The sequence below is a fragment of the Balaenoptera ricei genome, chromosome 19, assembly GCF_028023285.1.
Source record: "Balaenoptera ricei isolate mBalRic1 chromosome 19, mBalRic1.hap2, whole genome shotgun sequence".
NCBI lineage: Eukaryota > Metazoa > Chordata > Mammalia > Artiodactyla > Balaenopteridae > Balaenoptera > Balaenoptera ricei.
In genome coordinates, this window is record NC_082657.1 from 61,664,025 (window position 1) to 61,682,840 (window position 18,816).

Consider the following 18,816-nt stretch of genomic DNA (forward strand, 5'->3'; position numbering starts at 1 on the left):
CTGGCCTAGGAGCAGCTCTGTAGGGTTCCAGTTGGAATGAAGGACAGTGTCTTAAACACAAAGAAATGGCTTGGGAAAATTAGTACCAGGATGCTTTGGGTACCACTCAGAAGACCCTAACTCAGTGTAGAACAGGAGCCAGTGATGGGAGGGAAGATTCCTAACCCACAAAGCTCCGTGAGCCCCTCGCTCCTTGCATCTGTGCTCTGTTCCACGGGGGCCAGCCTGCGTGTCTGAGACAATGCCGTTCACGGCTGAGCCACCAGCCAAGTGCGGTGCAGGCATGCAGCTGGCGCTCAGTGTATGCTTGCTCACTGGATGCAGGACCAGAGAGGGCACGGGGAGAGGCCTAGGAGCGGTTTCCTGAGGGAAGCGGATTTGAGTCTGGTACTGCGGATTCGATTCAAGAGAGAAAGGAGGCTTTACATGAGACTCGGACCTGACCGTTGGGATCAAAAAAACAGAAGGGGACTTGGAGACCACCCGGCCTGGTCTCCTGCGACGCACGGAGCACTGTGCCTTTAAGAACAGGAGCATTTTATGTTATAATCTATCATTCATTCATTCATTCATTCAGAAACGAAACTACAATGATGAGTCCCTGCCCTCATGGAGTTTACCCTCCAGGTGGGAAAAAACAGAAAGTCAACAAGTAAACAAGCAGGAAAAACAGGTGATGAGCAGAGTGCCACACAGGACAATTAGGACGATCATCGTCTCTAGAAATTCCGGAAGCCAAACCTTAGGGAAGAGACGGGAAGAGCATTCCAGGGAACAGCGAACGCACAGGTGATGCCAAGGTGCACCAGGTAGGGAGCCCCTGCTCAGGTAACAGGGAGCAACCTCGGGTGTTAGGCACGAGAGCTGGCTTATCTGAAATCTGTGCCCCCAAACTGTGCTCAGGCCTTTCGGTGTGAGGACGGTCATGGCCACGGGGCAGACACAGGTCTTTGGTTTGAACACGATTATCCATTAAAACTTAATAATGCAGATTTTTTCCTCCATTTTTCCTTAAACTTAGCAAGTTTTTCTGGCATTCAAAGAAGAAAAAACAAACCAATACAAATATCCCTTACTTGTATCTTTGCACAAGACAATGTGCAGAGGAAACGTCCAGTTGCTTCCTCTTCCAGGGGTCACTGCAGAGGCTGAACTCCGTGTCTCATGCAATCATGGCATCCCTGGCACTTGAGGCTGCGTCGTCACTCTCAGTAGGAGAATCGAAATAAGGTCAGTCTTCCCACTGGGCCAACCTGTGTGAAGAGGGCACTTTATTGTTTTAAGGTAGTTCAAAGGTGGTGGAAAAAACTCCCTATAAAAACAAGCAGGAGTTTATTAAAACTCTAATGAGTATAAAGTTGCAGACACAGCGATTCATTCCTGGACATGGTTCCTGGGTTCATTTCTTTCCGCTCCCACGAGGAGAGATTTCACCGGATAGAAGCACCCAGCAGACGGAGCCAGCCCAAGTGCTCCTGTGCAAGCCTTGCCTTACACTCCCCAGCAAATGAGACCGCATCCTGGGAGAAGGCCTCTGTGTGTTATGTCTCCTATAGGAGTGATTCAATTTCTCACCACCACTAGTCAGACCGTCATGACACAAGTAGCTGGGGGTGGGGCTGTCCAGCTTCCTGCTTGGTAGCCAATATTTAACGCCAGCCAGCCATGAAGAGGCTGGAGAAGATTCTGCCTGGCATGATTCATGCTGGGGGAGCAGGGAACCCTCTCTGGGGAAGGAGGCACCTGAGCTAGTGCTTTGTCACTTGTACTGGTTTCCTCTTTATTACAGAAGTTTCCTGTTGAAAGCTTAGAAAATAGAGATGAGCAAAAAGAAGAGTAGAAATCACTAAAATTGTTGTGATCATATACTTCATAATTGGAGCACTATGAATAATGACACCAGGGGGAAACCAGGCACAAACTAGGGACCTGGGGGCACCCTATTTCTAATGCTGCTCCTGGGGGCGACCACTGTTGACATTTTGGAGCATGTGCTTCTGCAACCCTGGCAATGGTGGATCGAGAAGAAGCATTCTGCTACTGCATGAATTCTTGAGAACTGCCCAGCCTAGCAGCTGCCTTTATGTCACCATCCTCACAGCAGAGCAGAAGTAGTACAGAGAATTTTCAGAAAGGAGTCAAGTGTGTGGGGGTATGAAGTGTGTGGACATGCATGCCTGTGCCTCATTGGGGTGAAAGCCAGGAAAACAGCAATATACTCATATTTTAGGTCTATGCTCAACAGTCAAGCTTACATCCCACTGGATGGTCACTGTCTGATACTAACCAGAGGATGGGTCCCTGATAGCTACTTTCATTGCCTCCATCAAATGCGGTTTGTAACTATTGATAATGATGATGAAGATGATAGTGAGACTGGTGACGATGGTGATGATGATGGTGGTGGTGGTAATGAGACTGGTGATGATAATGATAAGATAGTGATAATGGTGATGGTGATAATAATGTCAATGGTGATAGTGATGGTGATAATGATGATAATGATGGTGATGATAATGATAAGGTGGTGATAATGGTGATGGTGATAGTAATGTCAATGGTGATAGTGATGGAGATGACAATGATGGTGGTGATGGTGATGATGATGGTAACGATGGTGGTGATGACTAACACGTATATGGAACTCACAGGTGCCAGGCCCTGGTCTAAGCCCTTTGCATACATTAACCTCTTTAGTTCTCATAATTACCCTGTGAATGAGGAATTATAATTATCTCCATCTCACGGGTGAGAAAACTGAGGCCTAAAGAGTGAAGTCCCTCGTCCAATCTCAAGAACGACATTTTAGAAAAACACATTCTGGGAGTAGTGGCACAGAGGAGTTAAAATAAAAGGTTTTGTTTCTTTGGAAGCAGTAAACATAACTATAAAAACTTGTTTTTTAGCTCATTTGGAAACTGAAGGTCAGCAGGGTCACCTTGCCTTTTCTTTTCTTTATTTCTTCCCTTTTTATGTATTTACTTTTAAATATTTGAGCCTCCGTTTCACCGATGGTCTGTGAAAAATATTTGTCCCTCTCGAGGTGTTTATTCACCCTGGAAAACTGGCTGCCGTCCAAATGCTGTGTTTTCCAACTATCAATGTAAACTAAGGATTCTCAGAACAGTGAGGTATTGTTCATTCATTAAAAACCCTTTAAACCTCACGCTGTTTATCTCATTGCTTTTACCTTGTTTATTGTACAAAAAACAGCACAAACACAAAATGGAAAACAGACAAGACAGACGGAGTGTGTTTAGGATTTTCCATAGGTCCTCGACGTTTTCCAGTGACGTGGAAGCGTAGGGTAGACGGGTGAAGAAACGACCCATTGCAGTCGGCACACAGTGCAGAGCGTCTGAGGAACCAGGGCGCCACCCAGGGACTCGGGTGTCCGCTGGGAGCAGCAGGCCGTGGGTCCTGACCGGGCTTGTGCTCCGTGCGGATCCTTCGCACAGCTTCATGGTCCCGCAGGAGGGCCCCATGTTACGTGCCCAGGGTAAAACTGGGGAGCAAGCTGAAATCCAGGGACCAGAGGAACTTCAGTCTGGGCCAGGGAATGAGCAGAAATTAAACAGGAACGTTCTATGACGGGTGACAGCAGAGACCATTCCGTTGTATTTTCCTTTTCCTGGGCACACAGAGGAGTTCATGTATTTCTCTTCCCCCTCCCAGGCGGGCTGGGGCCAGGTGATGAGGTCTGACCAATGGACTGGGAGCCGTGACGCCTGGCACTTCGGGTCAGAGGCAGTTAGGGCAGGACTGAGCTCGCGACACTCTCCTCCTGGCTGTGCCCAGAGTGGAGCCTCCATCCACCCGGGTCCCTAACTGGTGATGGGGAACAAGGCCCCAAGGAATTTCTTTGAACATGGACCCCAAGTGAGAAGTAGACCTTTGTTGTGTGACGTCACCTAGGTTCTGGGGTTGTCACTCGCCCATCCCGCTGATACAAAGGGGCAACCCCACAGTGCTCTGGGGTGCTGGGGAAGGTAGCGGGCGGAAACGGTGGTCAGCAGGGGCGTCCCCAGGCCGTGAGGGGTAAACTGAGCCCCAAAGGAGTTGGCCAGGTGATAAACAGAGGGAGAGCATCCCTGCAGAGGGAGCAGCTTGTGGAAAAGCTGACAGGCGAGAACCTGGCACATCCAAGGAAACGCGGACGGTCCAGCAGGAAGGGAGGAGAGGGCGCAGGTGCGGCTCACAGGTGGAAGGAGCTGGGACCTTGAAGACCATCCTAAGGTCATGGTCTTAGCTCAGGCTGCCATGACAAAGTACCGCAGACCAGGGGGCCAAAACCACAGACACGCTTCTCACGGCTCTGGAGGCTGGAAGCATGAGATCAAGGTGCCGGCAGATTTGGGTCCTGGTGAGATCTCTCTTCCTGGTTTACAGACGATGGCCTTCTCCCTGCGTCCTCCTCCTCTTCTCATGAGGGCACTGATCCCGTCACGAGGGCCTCAACCTCTTAACTTCACCTAAACCTAATCACCTTGGAATTACACCTGCAAATACTGCCACATTGGGGTTAGGGCTTCAACCTGTGAATCTGAGTGCGGCGGAGCAGAGCGTGGGGGACACAGTTCTACAGCACTGTGAAAACCGGAGAGAGTCACCAGGATGCTCCGAGCAGGGGTGACACAACCACACTGCACGGTAGCCCAGTGTGGCCTGGAGGCCGGAGAGGAACAGACTATAGGGAGAAACTCCAGCTCCTTCTTTCACCCATGCACACATGTATTCCATTGATACGTACCGAGGACCTAGTACGTGCCAGGCACTGTCCTAGGTGCTGGGGACACAGCAGGGAGCAAGACAGACCCAGACCCCTGTCCTCGTGGAGCTCACACGTAGAGACACACGTGGGGCTGGGGGCACGGGTCGGGGGTCTGGGTTCTCTTCTGCGTATATGTTGTACGTCCATAAAATGCTCAGTGCACTCAGGCGATCCGTATTCCAGGGAAAGGTCTGACAGTATATCTAGGGATAGTCCCTTGGGGAGGTGGAATAGGAGCAGGTCACCTCACAGCCCAGGGATCCCAGCCTCCAGCCCTCTGCCGGCTGGCCCAGCAGCTCCCAGACGGGCATGCTTCCCCGGTGGCCCTCGAGGCACTTTCATGGTGCGTGGGTGACGTGTCTGAACGTGTTAACTGGTTTGTACTTATAATAATGTGTTTTAAGAAAAAAAATGACATAACCCACGCTGATAATTGTACTGTTTATGATGAAGTTGAGTGAAAAATGAGAGAGGAGGGTGTCAATTCGAAGTCGATGCCAAGCAAATATTCATCAAAAGAGTCATCGAAGACGTGGCAGGAGGGTGAGTCACGGGGCAGCCGGGAGGGAGGCAGCGACCCCCCCAGCTGGAGCCGGGGCCACAAGCAGGGGCGGAAGGGCTGCTGCCTGGGTCCCCAGCGCTCCCTTTCCTCCTCCGCGAAATTAGGACGAAACCCTCCCCGATCACCAGGTGACCATATCCCATCAGTACTGCAGTGACTTCTTATCGTGCAGACCAAAGCCAGTTCCAAAACTCATCCCGCCTGAGCAAGAAAAAACCGAAGATAAAAATGAAACAGGGAGATGCTGCCCCCTGGGCCGCTTCTCAGACAAGCAGACAGAAGCAGGTGGTGGGCTTCTCTGAGAACTTGGAGGCTTGGGTGACAGGTCGTGTGCCCTGGGCACCGAGGTCCACGGTGCCCGGGGAGGGCAGTTTCTACAGTAGAGACCACAGCTTCCGGTGGAACCTGCTCCTGGCCGCTGCAGGGACCCACCGGTGCCCTGTGTGCAGGGCAGGGATGTGGACCCTTCCCTCGCTCTTGCCCTGTCTGGGCACCGTGCCCACAGATGGTACGGATGTCATCAACTCTCAGTATTTATTTTTTGCTTTTTCCACTGCACATGAAGTCAGCTATCGGGCCAGACACGTTTTGCTTTTTTAATTTAGCCTGGCCTGTGACTCCAGCATTGAGACGGGATCTAAGGGCAGGCTCTATCTGCGTTGACACAGAAGTGCCAACTGTGTCTGTCTGATGACAAGAGCAAAGCAGTTTTCAAAAAAGGGGAGAGCACATGCAAAGCAGAGGTGGGGCCTCCCTGCTGTGGAGGGTCCTGGGGAGGCGGCCACCGAGCCGCGTCTACAGCAGATGGAGGGGTGCTGTGATCAGCCGGCAAAGCCTGGAACTTCTTTCCTTCTGTTTCCACCGAGACGCATGGTGGGTGGTGGGGCGGCTGAGTCCCTGGGGTGCAGGGGCAAGCAGCTCAGCCGCCTGAAGGGCCCACAGCACACTGAGCGGCCCAGGGTCTCGCTGGATGTTACTGCCTCCTTAGCCGTGTTGGCCCAATGGTATTTGCTCAGCAGGTGCCTGCTGCCACCTCTCATGTGCTCTTATGCTCTGGGGACATAACGGTGGATAAGACGGACCCACCCTGTTCCCACGGGGCTTCCCATCCGGGAGGAGAATCGATCCCGTGACCCACAGACGGTCTCAGAGCAAGGGTGGTCCTGCTCGTCCCCCGTGCTCCCCCAGTTCCTTCCCACCCCTCCAGCTTCCCTCCTGGGCTAACGCTTCCATGCCTGACCCTGAAACAGCAGGGCTCCCCAGGGCCTGGGCCGGCCCTCTTCCTACTCCACAGCTGGACCAGGCCTCTCCTTCGACTCTCAGAGTTCCACCGAGCACCTCTGTGCTGTTTCCAAACACAGCTCAGCCCTCTCCCCTGACCTCCCTCCAGCTGTGTCCCCTGGAATCCACCCACCCACCTGTCCAGCGCTTGGGCAGCCTTGCACGGGGCAGGGCACTCTCTCCACCTGCAAATCCGCGCCGACCCTTAGCCCGGGCCACGGTCACCGCTGGCCTGGATCTACCGGGAGCACGGCATTGGCCTCCCCCTCGTCCCACCTGTGCCCCTGCTCCCCTTTCCTCTATCTCAGCCCAGCAGCAGGAGTGGTCCTTGCAAAGCCCAAGTAGCTCTGACAGCAAACGCAAGGGATGGTTTTAACACCGGAGCCAATTTCCCAGCATCAGTTCCTCCCACTCCAAACCAGGCGATGCCCTTGGCTGAAAGAGGGTTATCTCCCTCACAGCCTTCTCACAGACCACCTGCCCCAGTCCCAGCCGCCTGCTGGGCCACTGCTGCAAATGGGCCGGTGGCACCCACTGCACCTGGAGCCTGGGCGACCCACCAGCAGAGGCAAAGGTGAGCGTGAGTCACTGTTTACACATGACCCGGCTGAGTGTTACAAGCACCTGTGCGAGCCGGCCGCTTCGACTTGGAAGCAGCATTATCCACAGATGACCTAACTGCTCTTTCAAGGATTCTTCCTTCTGTACTGTGCTTAGTTGGGGGCTTGCAAGCTGACGTCAGAACTTACTTCAAGGAGAAGGAGGTCAGCCCCACTACACACGGTGCCAGGCCCCCTGCCCCCTCACTGACACTCCCAGCCAAGGGGCCCAGAGACAAAACGTCACTCACCGTCCCCTGGCAGGACCAGGGGTGCCAGGAACCACAGAGGGCTGATGGCCTCGCCTGAGGGCCCACGCGGCTGACGGCCCTCAGCAAACCCGAAGCCCTGCACGTGCTCACAGCCCTGCACACACATGCACGTTCACCCACGCGTGTCCTCCTCAGCTCCCTGCACACACACTTTGGGGTGGGAATGGCGTCTGTCCAGTGGAGGACAGGACCGGACGTGTCCATCTCCACGCCAGCGCCAGAAAAGGGCCAGCACAGACACTGAGGCCTCTGCCCGCCACTGGGGTGTCCACAGGCCCCCACCGGGTGCTGACCGCCACGGAAGGTCTGCTGCTGGCCACGGCCATGTCCACCCAGCAGGGGCTCAGCCAGCGCTTGCCCAGCCAGGCAGGCGGGGTCCAGAGTCGGGCACAAGGTTGAGGTCGGCACGATTTAAAATGATGCTTGGTGTCAGTCTATTTATCTCTTGTAAAAATAAAATACAGTGTGTGTGTGTGTGTGTGTGTGTGTGTGTGAAAAAAAAAAAAAATGATGCCAGACCCCCCCGAGAGCAAGGACAAGGGCAGGAGGAATTTCATTCTCCCCCTTCCCTCCGCCCTGCCTCCATCTCCTTTAGTCACTCAGCGGACAAACATGGAATGAGCAGGAGCTCCCGCGTGCTGCGCCGAGGGACTCAGGTGGACGAGAGGTGAGTCAGCGCTGGCCCTGCCCTCAGGGCCACAGAGGCGTGTGTGGCCCCAGCCCCCTTTCTCCTCCACGGCTCCCCCTCAGCGCAGGGCCACAGCCATCCGGTCCTGGCTGCAGGCCTAACCAGGCAAGCCCCCGAACCCCGCCTGAGTCCATGCTGGGCAAGCCCTGCCCAGGCTGCGGCTGGGCCTGAGGCTGCCCTCTGGCCACCGATGCGAGGTGATCGTGGAAGGGTGGGCGAGAAGCCCAGAGAGATGGCTGATGAGGCCCCTTCGGCACGTGGTAAACGCCCTGCAGTCCGACGCTCTCGTGTGTAGGCAGAATCCCAGTCTCCCTGACTTACAAGCCCCTGGAGGTGCCGCTGCGAGCCCGCGGCAGTGCCGTCTCCTCCCGCCTCTCCCTCTCCCGCACCTCTGATCTGCCCCCCAAACCCGAGGATCTTTGCCAACTGTCAGCCATGACCATAGCTGGGGAGCCCAGCGCCCAGTGACCCCACAGCACGGGACGTTCCAAGTTCCCTTGCCTGTCCCTTGGCCCTTCTGTGGTTGAGATAGGAATGGCGCCCTGGGGACAACAGTACTCAGGCCGTCCAAGGACTGGCACACAACCCCCCGTCTCTTTTAAGGGAAGTTTGAGAAAATCTGGAAAAGTAGAAAAGGTGGCACAGGCCACGTGTGTCTGCTCCTGGCTCAAACTCGGCAGAGGGTGGGGGACATACAAGGTCAGCTGGTGTCCCAGGGTCGGAGACCACCGACTATGTGGCCTTGGGCAAGTCACTTACCCTCTCTAGGCCTCAGTTCTCTGGTTATGAAATGAGAGATTTGGACAAGATTGAGGGTTGAAACCTTCAGCCGTGGGCCCTGCTCCCTGACTGCAACCTCACGTGTTGAGACGTGTCCGTGTGGGGCCCCAGGGAAGCAGTAGCTGGGATGGAGTGGGGCGGGAGGGCTGTGCTGGGGTGGAGCCCACGTGATGGGCCGGGGACAGTGGGCCCGAGGAGGTGGGAGAGCCTGGACCCGTGAACGCAAGGAGCGTGGGGTAACCCCAAGCCTCGGCCTTCCGTGCAGCTCTGGGAAAGTCTCCGCCAGGCTGATGGGGAGCCCCGAGGGATGAGGCCCCTGGAGGGTGTCCCTGGTGGCAGAAATGGCGGGACCTTGTGCTTCTGCCATGCTTGGCCATCGGCTGCCCAGAAGGCATGCAGCCTCGGCCAGAAAGTCAAGGCAGGCCCTGCAGTCGCCCACAGCTGGAGGCTACCAGCTGCCCTGACTCGCCGTGGTGGGGTCTCTCTGGCAGGGAGATCCGAGCCATACACCCCCACGGGCTACCGCCACGGGGCGTGAATTTAGTTTGCTTCTTTCAAAAAGACTTAGTATTTATCAAACATTTAAGAACACAAGACTCTACCAGTAAACTCCACTTCTAGGGATTTACCTAATGGATCTACTCGAGCATCTGTACAAAGAGATAAAAATATTGTGCCAGCATTGTTTGTAATAACCAAAGATTGGAAACAACCCAAACGTCCAGTATCAGGAGATGGGGGTCCATGCACTGTGGGCGTCCAAACATGGAGTACTACGCAGCTGGTTAAAAAGAACAAGGCTCTGCTCATGTGGCAGCAGCGTGAATTCCAAGAGAGACTGCTGAGCGACAGAAGACGAAGTGTGGGACACGGGACGAGCAGGCTGCCGTCTGCGTCTGCGTGAGCAGGGGGAGGAGGCCACCCGTTACGCCGGCGTCTGGGGGAACCGCCCTGGAGGAACCGCTGAGCGGGGAGCGGGCTCCACCCTAACAGCGAGAGGGACTCACCACCCTGGTTTACTCGAAGGCCTTACTGCTCTGAAACTACTTCTGTCTCCCCGTCGTGGCTCGCACGGCTTCTCTTTACGGTAATGAATTAATGAATGGCTGTGTGCGGGCAGACACAAAGCCCTCCCGTTCCCAGCCAGTCTGTTCTGTCTGCACGACGCTCTGCAGCACAGAGAAGCAGGTTTCACGCTGAGCCCCGGCTTGTGCACACTTGAGCCGCCGCGCCCTCCTCCTCCTCCTTCCCCTCCCCTCCCCCTCCCCCCCCCCCACCCTGCAGACTCAAGTGTCATACGGAAGAAATGAGTGAGGGTGTTTACTGCGCACGAGGATCTGTTTATTCCTTACATCCTTACCGTTTAATCGGCGTTTACACTCGCTCACAGTGCTTTTACTCTCCCATCCAAACGCCGGACAAGAGACAAACTGTTTATTCAAAGCTGAGAGCTTCAAGGAATGAATCGTTGTCATGAGGGAGGTTCTGAACACTCCCCAAAATTAACCTTCTCAGGACGGCGTGGCCTCAAGGCCAGCAAGCGAATCCGGGAGGTGGGGCCTCGCCCTCACACACACTCACACTCTCACACACTCACACCGTCACACACATTCACACTCACACACACACCCTCACACACTCACACAGCCTCACACACTCACACCCTCACACACACTCACATCCTCACACACACTCACACTCACACAATCACACCCTCACACAAGCAGACAACAAAGGCTGCTGTCTCTCCCTGCAATGGGTTTTCCCCTAATTCCCTAGAACTTTCCCATTTATTTCCTGTCCTTGGGAAAGGGAAATTTCTAAATCCTTTTGGGGTTTCTCATTAAGTCCTGACAAATGAGAGCACAAGAGGAACTTGAAGCCCACCATATCACCAAATATGGGATAAAAATGTGCCCCTTCCCCTGCCCCCGCGCCCCCGGGCATGAGCGCAGGCTACCTAAGGCCCGGGAGGGCTGTTCCTCCCTCCTGTCTTCCCCAGCTCCCAGCAAATGCTAAATTGGCCGGGTGGCCACACAGCGGGTAAAACCCAGGATGCAAATGGGCTGCTCTTCAAAAACAATACAGGGCTTTCTTTCAAGCCAGCCTGACCCGTCCCTGTGCCCCTGCCTCTGCCCTGACTGACAGGGCCCCTGGGACCCACAGGGTGAGGCCCTTATTAGGGCTGTGGGCTTTTCTGGGGCTTAGAGGCCCCCAGCAGATTATCGGGATGGCCCCGTGGGGACCCATCTTTCAGGTTTTCCTGTCAAAGGTTTCTGCCTCCTACTTGGGACGCAGCCGAGGGGCCGGCGGGCGAGTGGGCTCGTCCACTGTGTGGTTCCTTCCGTCCTTCCATGAGCACACGGACCACCCCCCTGGAATGCCCTCATTTCCATCCCGGGGGTCCTGGCGGTGGAGACAGGCTGCGAGCCATGGGTGGGACGTTGGCTGCGGCTCCCGCCCCTGGGCCATGAGTGTCACCACAGATCTCCGTGAAGAATGAGCCCCTAATCCTCGCGGGCGCACAACTGTGGCCTTACATTTCCCCACAGCCCCCAGTGTGACCTCAGGCCCCACAGACAGACTAGGAGGGGCTCCTAGTGCCACCCCCCCCACGTGGAGACATCGAGGCCCCAGAGACAATTCATCGCGGCTGCAGAGTTGGACACACCCGTGAAGAGGTTGGAAAGCTACAAACCCAGTGCCATACGCTTCTTCCGTCCCAATTCCAGGTCCACTGGTCTCCTTGTCCTCGAACACGCATGACCTGCCTGCCACAGGGCCTTTGTACGTGCTGGGCCGCTGCTTAGAGCACAGCTCGCCCGTTCCATTCACCCAGGTCCCTGCCAAGCGTCCCCGCTCAGAGAGGCCTCCCTGCCCACCTTGCCCACTGCCCCCGCCGTGTCTCCTCACCCGCCAGATGCTCGTTAGAGCCCTGCCTCCCCCAACATTAATGAACCGACCTGTTTACTTGTTTGTGGAGCCTTTCCTCTGCTAGGCTGTAGGCAGGCTTATGGAAGGGAGGAATGTCCGTGTATTTTGTCCACGGATGTATCTCCAGGCCCTAGAGAAGTGCCCGGCACATGGCAGGAGCTCAGTTAAGTATCGGATGGAAGCGTGGACAAAAGGAGTAGAGACGAGGGACCTTAGGGTCAGCGTCTCCACTCTCAGCCGCTTCCCGTAACTGCCCCGTCACCCCCGGTGCCCTGCTCCCACCACTGAAACCATCTATACAGCGTGCTGACCCCCCTACACAGCCCCAGACACAGGCGGCAGGTCCAGGGAGCAGCCTGACCCCAAGTGGGGCAACCAGAAGTCAGTCCCCTCCCCGAGAACTTGGAGCTGGGACCCAGAGAGGAGTCCAGCTTTAGGTCCTATAGGTCCTAGACAGTAGGTACACCGTTGTGAAAACGTCCCCCGTAGCAGGGGAGACGGACTCAGGGGAGAAGGTCAGTGAAGCAAAACACAGACACACACGGGGGGTGGGGAGAGAGGATTCCCACACCGTCCGGGGACCTGGTCCCACCCCTTCCAGGGTCCAGCTCCATCCAGGTGTTCTTAGAAATTCCCCTTGTTTTGCGTAAGCTGGAACCCATGCTCCCCCTTGGCCTGTCCTCCCACTGGCGAGGGGGCACTGGGCTTTGTGGGGATGGGACTGGGTGTCCCCGCACACCACCCCGACCTCCTGTGCTCAAGGAACCCGACCTGCTCGTGCACGTCATTTGGGATGTGCGTCCACTGATCCGCAGGGTCTTCTGAGCCCCTCTCTGTGCTGGGGACACGGCGGTGAGCCCACGGGCATGGCCCTCAGGCCGCAGGGCTCACGGCGACGTCATGACCCCGAGAAATAAAGTCAGTTATTACTCTGTCAGTGTGATGGAGAGAGCCGAGGGGCAGGGAGGGGGCAGGTGGCACTGACATGGTGACGGTGGAATGAAAGGGTAAAGAGAGTGCAAAGGCCCGGGGGTGGGGCACGCCTGTCTGAGAAACGGAGAGCCAGCCATTGGTCTGGGTGGAGGGGAGTGAGCAAGGGGAGATTCTGGAAAGAACCCTGGGAGGGGGGGGCCTCAGGGGACAACCGCAGACGCCTTTACAGGCCATGCCTGTGACTTATTTGGGTCTCACAGGATCTCGGCGGGTCAGGAATGAGGAATGAAGACTCACAGAGGTCAGGGGAGTTTAGGGTCACACGGCTCCTACAGGGAGGGTCTGGGGCTCGAACACAGCCCCTCTCCTTCCCGCTGAACAGACCCTGTGACCTAAATCCCAAGTTACCGTTCTACGCAGGGGCTGCACAGTTTCACATCCCCGCCAGCAGAGCACGGGTGTTCCCCTTTCTCCGACTCCTCACCAGCACTTGTTCTTTTCTTTTTTTTTATTCTAGCAATCCCAGCGAGCGTGAGGTGGTATCTCACGGTGGTGTGATTTGCATTTCCCGGTGAGCATCCTTTTACGTGCTTGTTGGGCACAGAGGCTGCCGAGCGTGTGATTCCGTTATGTGAACTGTTCAGCACAGGCAAGCCCACTGACAGGAAGCAGACTGGTGCTTGCTGGGGGCTGGGGGAGGGGCTGGAGAGTGGCTGCTAGTGGGCGCTGCTTTCCTTTGGGGGTGACGGAGATATTCTGGAACTAGAGGTAGTGACTGCACAATGCTGTGGACGTGCTAAATGCCGCCGAATTGCACACCTGAACACGGGTGAAATGGTGGCCTCTGTGGTGGGTGTGTTTTACCAAAACAGGAACAGAAACGAAGGGCTCTCGGGGGCTCCGGGGAGGGCTCCCTGGTGATAACTGTATCTTCTCCTAAAGCTCCTTTTTTCTGTATTTTGGCAAATTTATGGACAGGCTTGGACCCTCATCAAGGTTTTCCGGAATATACCTCAAGGAGAAAGTCTCAGGAAGGCCCACCAGGGCTTTCCCCACGTGTCCTGGTCAGATGTTGGGGCCGAGGGGGAGACTGCCGACCTCCGGCTTCATGATAAACCAGATCCCGAGGTGCCCAGGAAGCACCCCTGAGGTCACCCCCAACGCGGCCGGCACCCAATTAGATCCACGTCCAACATGGAAGCTCGAAGAACATGGACTAGTAACAATAAACAGCTATTTGGTTACTTTTTACGGACATTTGGACTGCATTTCAGGCAATTTTATGTGCAAATGCTAAAATTTCCAAGGGTTCCCAAACTCCCAAACTGCACGTGAAACATCTGCAGGGTGGACACCTGCAGTTTTACACTGCAGCCCCTCGTGCGTGCTCGCGGAGGTAAATCTGAACCCGTCCCAGGACCCCGGGGAGACCAGTCCGGCCCCCAGTGTGCTTTATCGCCGGTCAGACAGGCCCATCTGGCAGCAGCCCCGTGTCCACAAGATGCAGACCCCGTGGAAGGGGCAGCGGGTGGTGTGGAGGCGAGGGCCACGGGTCTGGGTCTCTCGTGCTCAGTGGAGCCTCCAGCCTTTGGTTGGGCTGTCGGAGACCATGCCCAGCTCTCTCCCTCCTTAATTTGGGTTTGTCCCAGGGGGGCCCAGGGGGATGAACCACCATCACCTCCCTCCAAGTCTGTGGCCCCTGCACAGCGGGAAGGTTGTTCTCAGACCTGCCTACAGCTTCTCAGGGGCTGCCACTGCTGGTGGGGGAAGATTAGGCTCGTCACCAGGACTCCCCAGGTTGACTCCTGCCCACCTGCCCTCAGCGCACCTGCTCGCAAGTTCCCGGGTCAAGAACCCTGCATAGCAGACGTTTCACCGTTTGCGAGTAAACAGCTTTACATAAATTCACAAACAGCTGAGTGAACAAACGATGTTATCTAGTCGACGAACGCACTAGAGCGAAAGCCAGCTGGCCGAGGGATGCACCTTGGCGTCCTTCTATCCTGACGGCTCAGGACGGCGTCAGCTCCCCCTCACCCCGCTGTCTTCACCCCCTTTTCACTGGCGCGTCTCCTTTCGGCCTGCTTCCATCTTTTATGACGATCATCTTTTATGATGATTTTTTTATGATTGCAATTAAACATGTGTTTTTCTGCCTTCTTACATTAATGTTCCATCACTTATATTTTCCCAAGTTTCTGTAGGCTCTTCAATCAGCTGCTAAATAGTCCATCCTATTTTATTGTTTCAGAATCGGACAACCATGTCCTTTATTATAGAAGCGGGGCAGCAAACAATGGTCTGGGGGCCAGATCAAGTCTCCTTGGAACGAGTCACACGCACTCATTCACGTGTTGCCCGTGGCTGCTTTTGTGCCACCTCGGCAGGGCTGAGGAGCTGTGACAGAGATCATAAGTATGTGGCCCGCAAAGCTAAAAATAATTTCTACCTGGCCCTTTGAGAAAGAGTTCCCCAATCCCTGTTCTAGGACATTTAGAGATTTTCAAGATATTGCGAGTTAGATAACCTAGCAGGGAACATCCTTGTACATTTGAGTTTAAACTTTTGATGCCACTTCGCTTTGGTATAAAATCTTAGAGACAGAATTTAGTAGACTAAAGGGAACGAACATTCTATTTCCCTGAATTTACAGTCATGTTGTACAAAATTTACTAGGCTACCAAAATTCAGTGAACTCTCTAGTTTCACTACTACAATCAAATAAGCACTGAATGTCAATGTTTAGAATGTCAGGGGTTAACATGGGAAGCAGAGAAATGATACTTGAGGGCTTCTTTAATTTCATTACTTTGAATATTTAGAGACCAGATTTATATTTTGGTGATGCTTTTACTTTCCCAAAAGTCCAATGATGAAGGTATGGTTTAAAGAGATCCCCAAACACCTTGGCTTGTTGTGAAAATCCTCTTCTAGGGAAAAGGAATTCCTGGGAAGAGGAGAGGGGGTTATTTTTCTAAGAGAATTCAATTTCTGTGGGGACAGCAATTTCAGAGGGAAGCTTCTCCTCTGCCTTGGTATGTTTGCTGGGGAAAACTGACAAGATTAGGTCTAGGAACTAGCTGCTTTGGAAATGTGGGGTTTCCCCATAGCCTGTTGCTTGTAAGCCCCCAGGGAAACTCATAAAGAGCATTAATGCAGCTCTAACTGACCCCCTCCCCCACCCCTGCTCCAGCCTTCAGGTCGGAGGCGAGCACTGCTGGTCGACCAGGTGGCCAAGAAGTGGCTGTTCTGTGCTGCTGGCTCTGGTGGGAGATGGCTCCAGGTTGGAGCCGTGTGTGCCTTTTGTGTTCCCATGGCCCTCTCCAGAGCAGATAGACACTTTCTAAGAGGCTGACAATTCCGTGGCAGCCGACCAAGAGTCCCCAGGCGGAGGAGAAGCAAAGTTTCATGGTTTGTTTATGCTGCTTCTCAAGTTGACCAGGAAGACATTGTCGGGTGTCACTCAGCCCCCGGCCCTCCACCCTGCCTTTACCCTGTGTGGCAGCCCCCTGCTTTGAGCCTGGATGTGGAACAAAGAAAATTCCCTGGGAATAAAGTTGTAAATGAAAGTGTATCTCAAAACAGACCAAGTCAGGAACCCTCATGACTGTGGCCAACGCATCCCTTCACGATCCACCCTGGGGGATTTTACCCCCAGCTGCACATTAGAACGCCCTTGGGGAGCTTTTGAAAAAAAAAACACTGACATTTACTTGGGGGTCCTACCCCCATATATTGTGAGTTAATTGATCTTGGGTGGGACTGCATCACCTACATTTCTTAAGGGCTTCCCACGGAGATTCAAGGAGCTGAGTGAGGACCCACGGCCTCTACATAACTTTCCAGCTCCTCCCCTTGGCCTCTCCACCATCCCTTCACCCCCTCCGCCAGCCACACTGACATTCTCTCCACCCCTCACCACGTGACCAACCCTCACTCACCCATGAGGACAAGCATCCAGTAAGATAATGGATGTGAGTGTGGATTGAACGTGGCCCAGATTTCAGAGGCTGACACACCTGCATTCTGATCCCAACTCCAGCATTCAATGATTGCCTGATTTGGGGCAAACTTCTGCATGCTTTCAACCTATTTTCATATCTGTATGCAAGTCATGATGGACTAAATATGAAGAATACACTCTCAATAAATTGTGGTTTTTAAATTACATATTATTATTTCTAAAGCATTGGCCCTTTAGAGGGAATCCAGCCACTGACTTTAATGGCGCTGTGAGTCCCAAACATGCTTCTACAAAGGGTCTTTGAACACTGCCTGCTTGTTGCCTCTTCAAGGATATTTGTGTGTGGACTCTATTTTCGATCATCTTTAGGGATAGCAAATCTTTATAAGTAGGTTTGAATATTAGAATAGCCAAAAATCTTTCAGAGCCAGTTCTGATGATTCACTGATTTAACAAGCATGGCTTGTATTCCAAGTGAAGAAATGAAACCAATTTCACAACTGGATTCTGCAATACCTGGGTGGATCTGAAAGTCTCAAATGTCAACGACTAATCTAATATTGATGGTGTCTTTGCAGATTGGGGATGTCTACCTATTGGTTTGTTTATTTAACAAGTGTCTCCCATTCCTTTGCAGAAGGAGTCTGGGGAGAGAGGAAGAGAGAGAGTATAGATACATATATAACAGAAAACTACTTTGTCTTATAAAGTACACATAGAATAATCAAAGAGCATTGTGAAAGACTAATGACAATCAGCCTTATGAAGCAAAATGTGTTAAGGGCCATTGTTTAGGACAGCAACCCTCAGTTAAATAAGCAAAACTTTGAGCAGAGACTGGAGGTGGTAGCTGAAACCTGCTCCTCTCACTGCTAAATTAAGCAGTGAATCATTAGTGGACAGACTTAAGTTAGGACACAAACATGTAGATAGAGTTGGTTATCCCAGAGCCAATGTTAACCACCAGTATCTAATAATCATAGGTCATAAAAGAAGTTTATGTGCATTTCCCGGACTTTCTGTCTCAAGCCATTGGTTTCCTTCAAGGCAAAATCAAAGTGAGCAAGGGCCATGTGGGGAAGTGGTTAAGAGCATTAGCCTTGCAGCCAAATGAGCCTGCGATGAGTTTGGCCCATCACAGTCTGGCTGTGTGGTCTGGGGCAAGACCCTTGAGCTTGGCACGTGGCCTGATGGGAGAATCCCTGGCTCTAGTCCTGGCTCTCCAGGCAGTTTTACACAGTTAACTGCCCCTCAGTTTCTGCCTGAAGTTAGGTCTCGGCACCATTTCAAACACAGCTGCTAATGACGCTTGTCATAAAGACCAAGCAAGTGGGCCAGCTGTCAAGGTTTCATCTTAACCCAGCCCAGCATGGCAGCCATTCCAACTCTGTGTGCCTGGGTCACTGGGACTGTCCTGCTGAGCAGGGCCTGGGCAGCTCCTCCAAGTCAGGGATGGAAGAGATATGGCGCCATGGACAGCATTAGCCAGAACGTCGAAGTCGGGAGGCCCTCTCAAGCCCAGTTATGTGACCTTGAATGAGCCACGTAACCTTTCTGGGTGCCAATTTATCTTTAACTATACGGATGTGACAGTGTCTGCTCCAACCAGGGGACAAGTGTCTCTAAAGGTCAAAAGACACCTGCTGTTCCCTGATGGCCAGTGCTAGAACACTGTACTCTTCTGCCTGTCAGAGGGTGGGGGGGAGGGATGGGCCCCTTGAGGCAGGGAACATGTCCTGTCCATCTACACACCCCCAACCCTGGCCATGAGAGGCCTGAGTTCAACTGGGAGGCCTGGGTCCAGGTCCTCTCCTGTTTCTTAACTTCCCTAAGCCTCTTCTATTTTCATCAAAAGAGAGGGACAATAATGGTTCCAGGGGGATTAACCAAATCTGTATGTATTACACTTGCATGGCACCTAGAGGTGCAAAGTGCTCAGTGTACATGAAGGGAATCATCACCATCATCACCACCATCATCACCATCATCACCACCATTATCATCATCACCACCATCACCATCATCACCACCA

The 18,816-nt window shown here is 53.7% G+C and overlaps 1 protein-coding gene across 5 annotated transcripts in view; it reads right to left on the reverse strand.

Moving 5' to 3' along the window:
* The window catches only part of C19H16orf95 (chromosome 19 C16orf95 homolog), a 432,052-nt gene that overhangs the window by 94,636 nt on the left and 318,600 nt on the right, over nt 1-18,816 (reverse strand). For all 5 annotated transcript variants that reach the window (XR_009498961.1, XR_009498960.1, XR_009498963.1 and 2 more), the window contains one exon: nt 1,077-1,253. The gene's annotated coding sequence lies outside the window, so the exon portion shown is untranslated. The remainder of the gene's footprint in view (nt 1-1,076; nt 1,254-18,816) is intronic.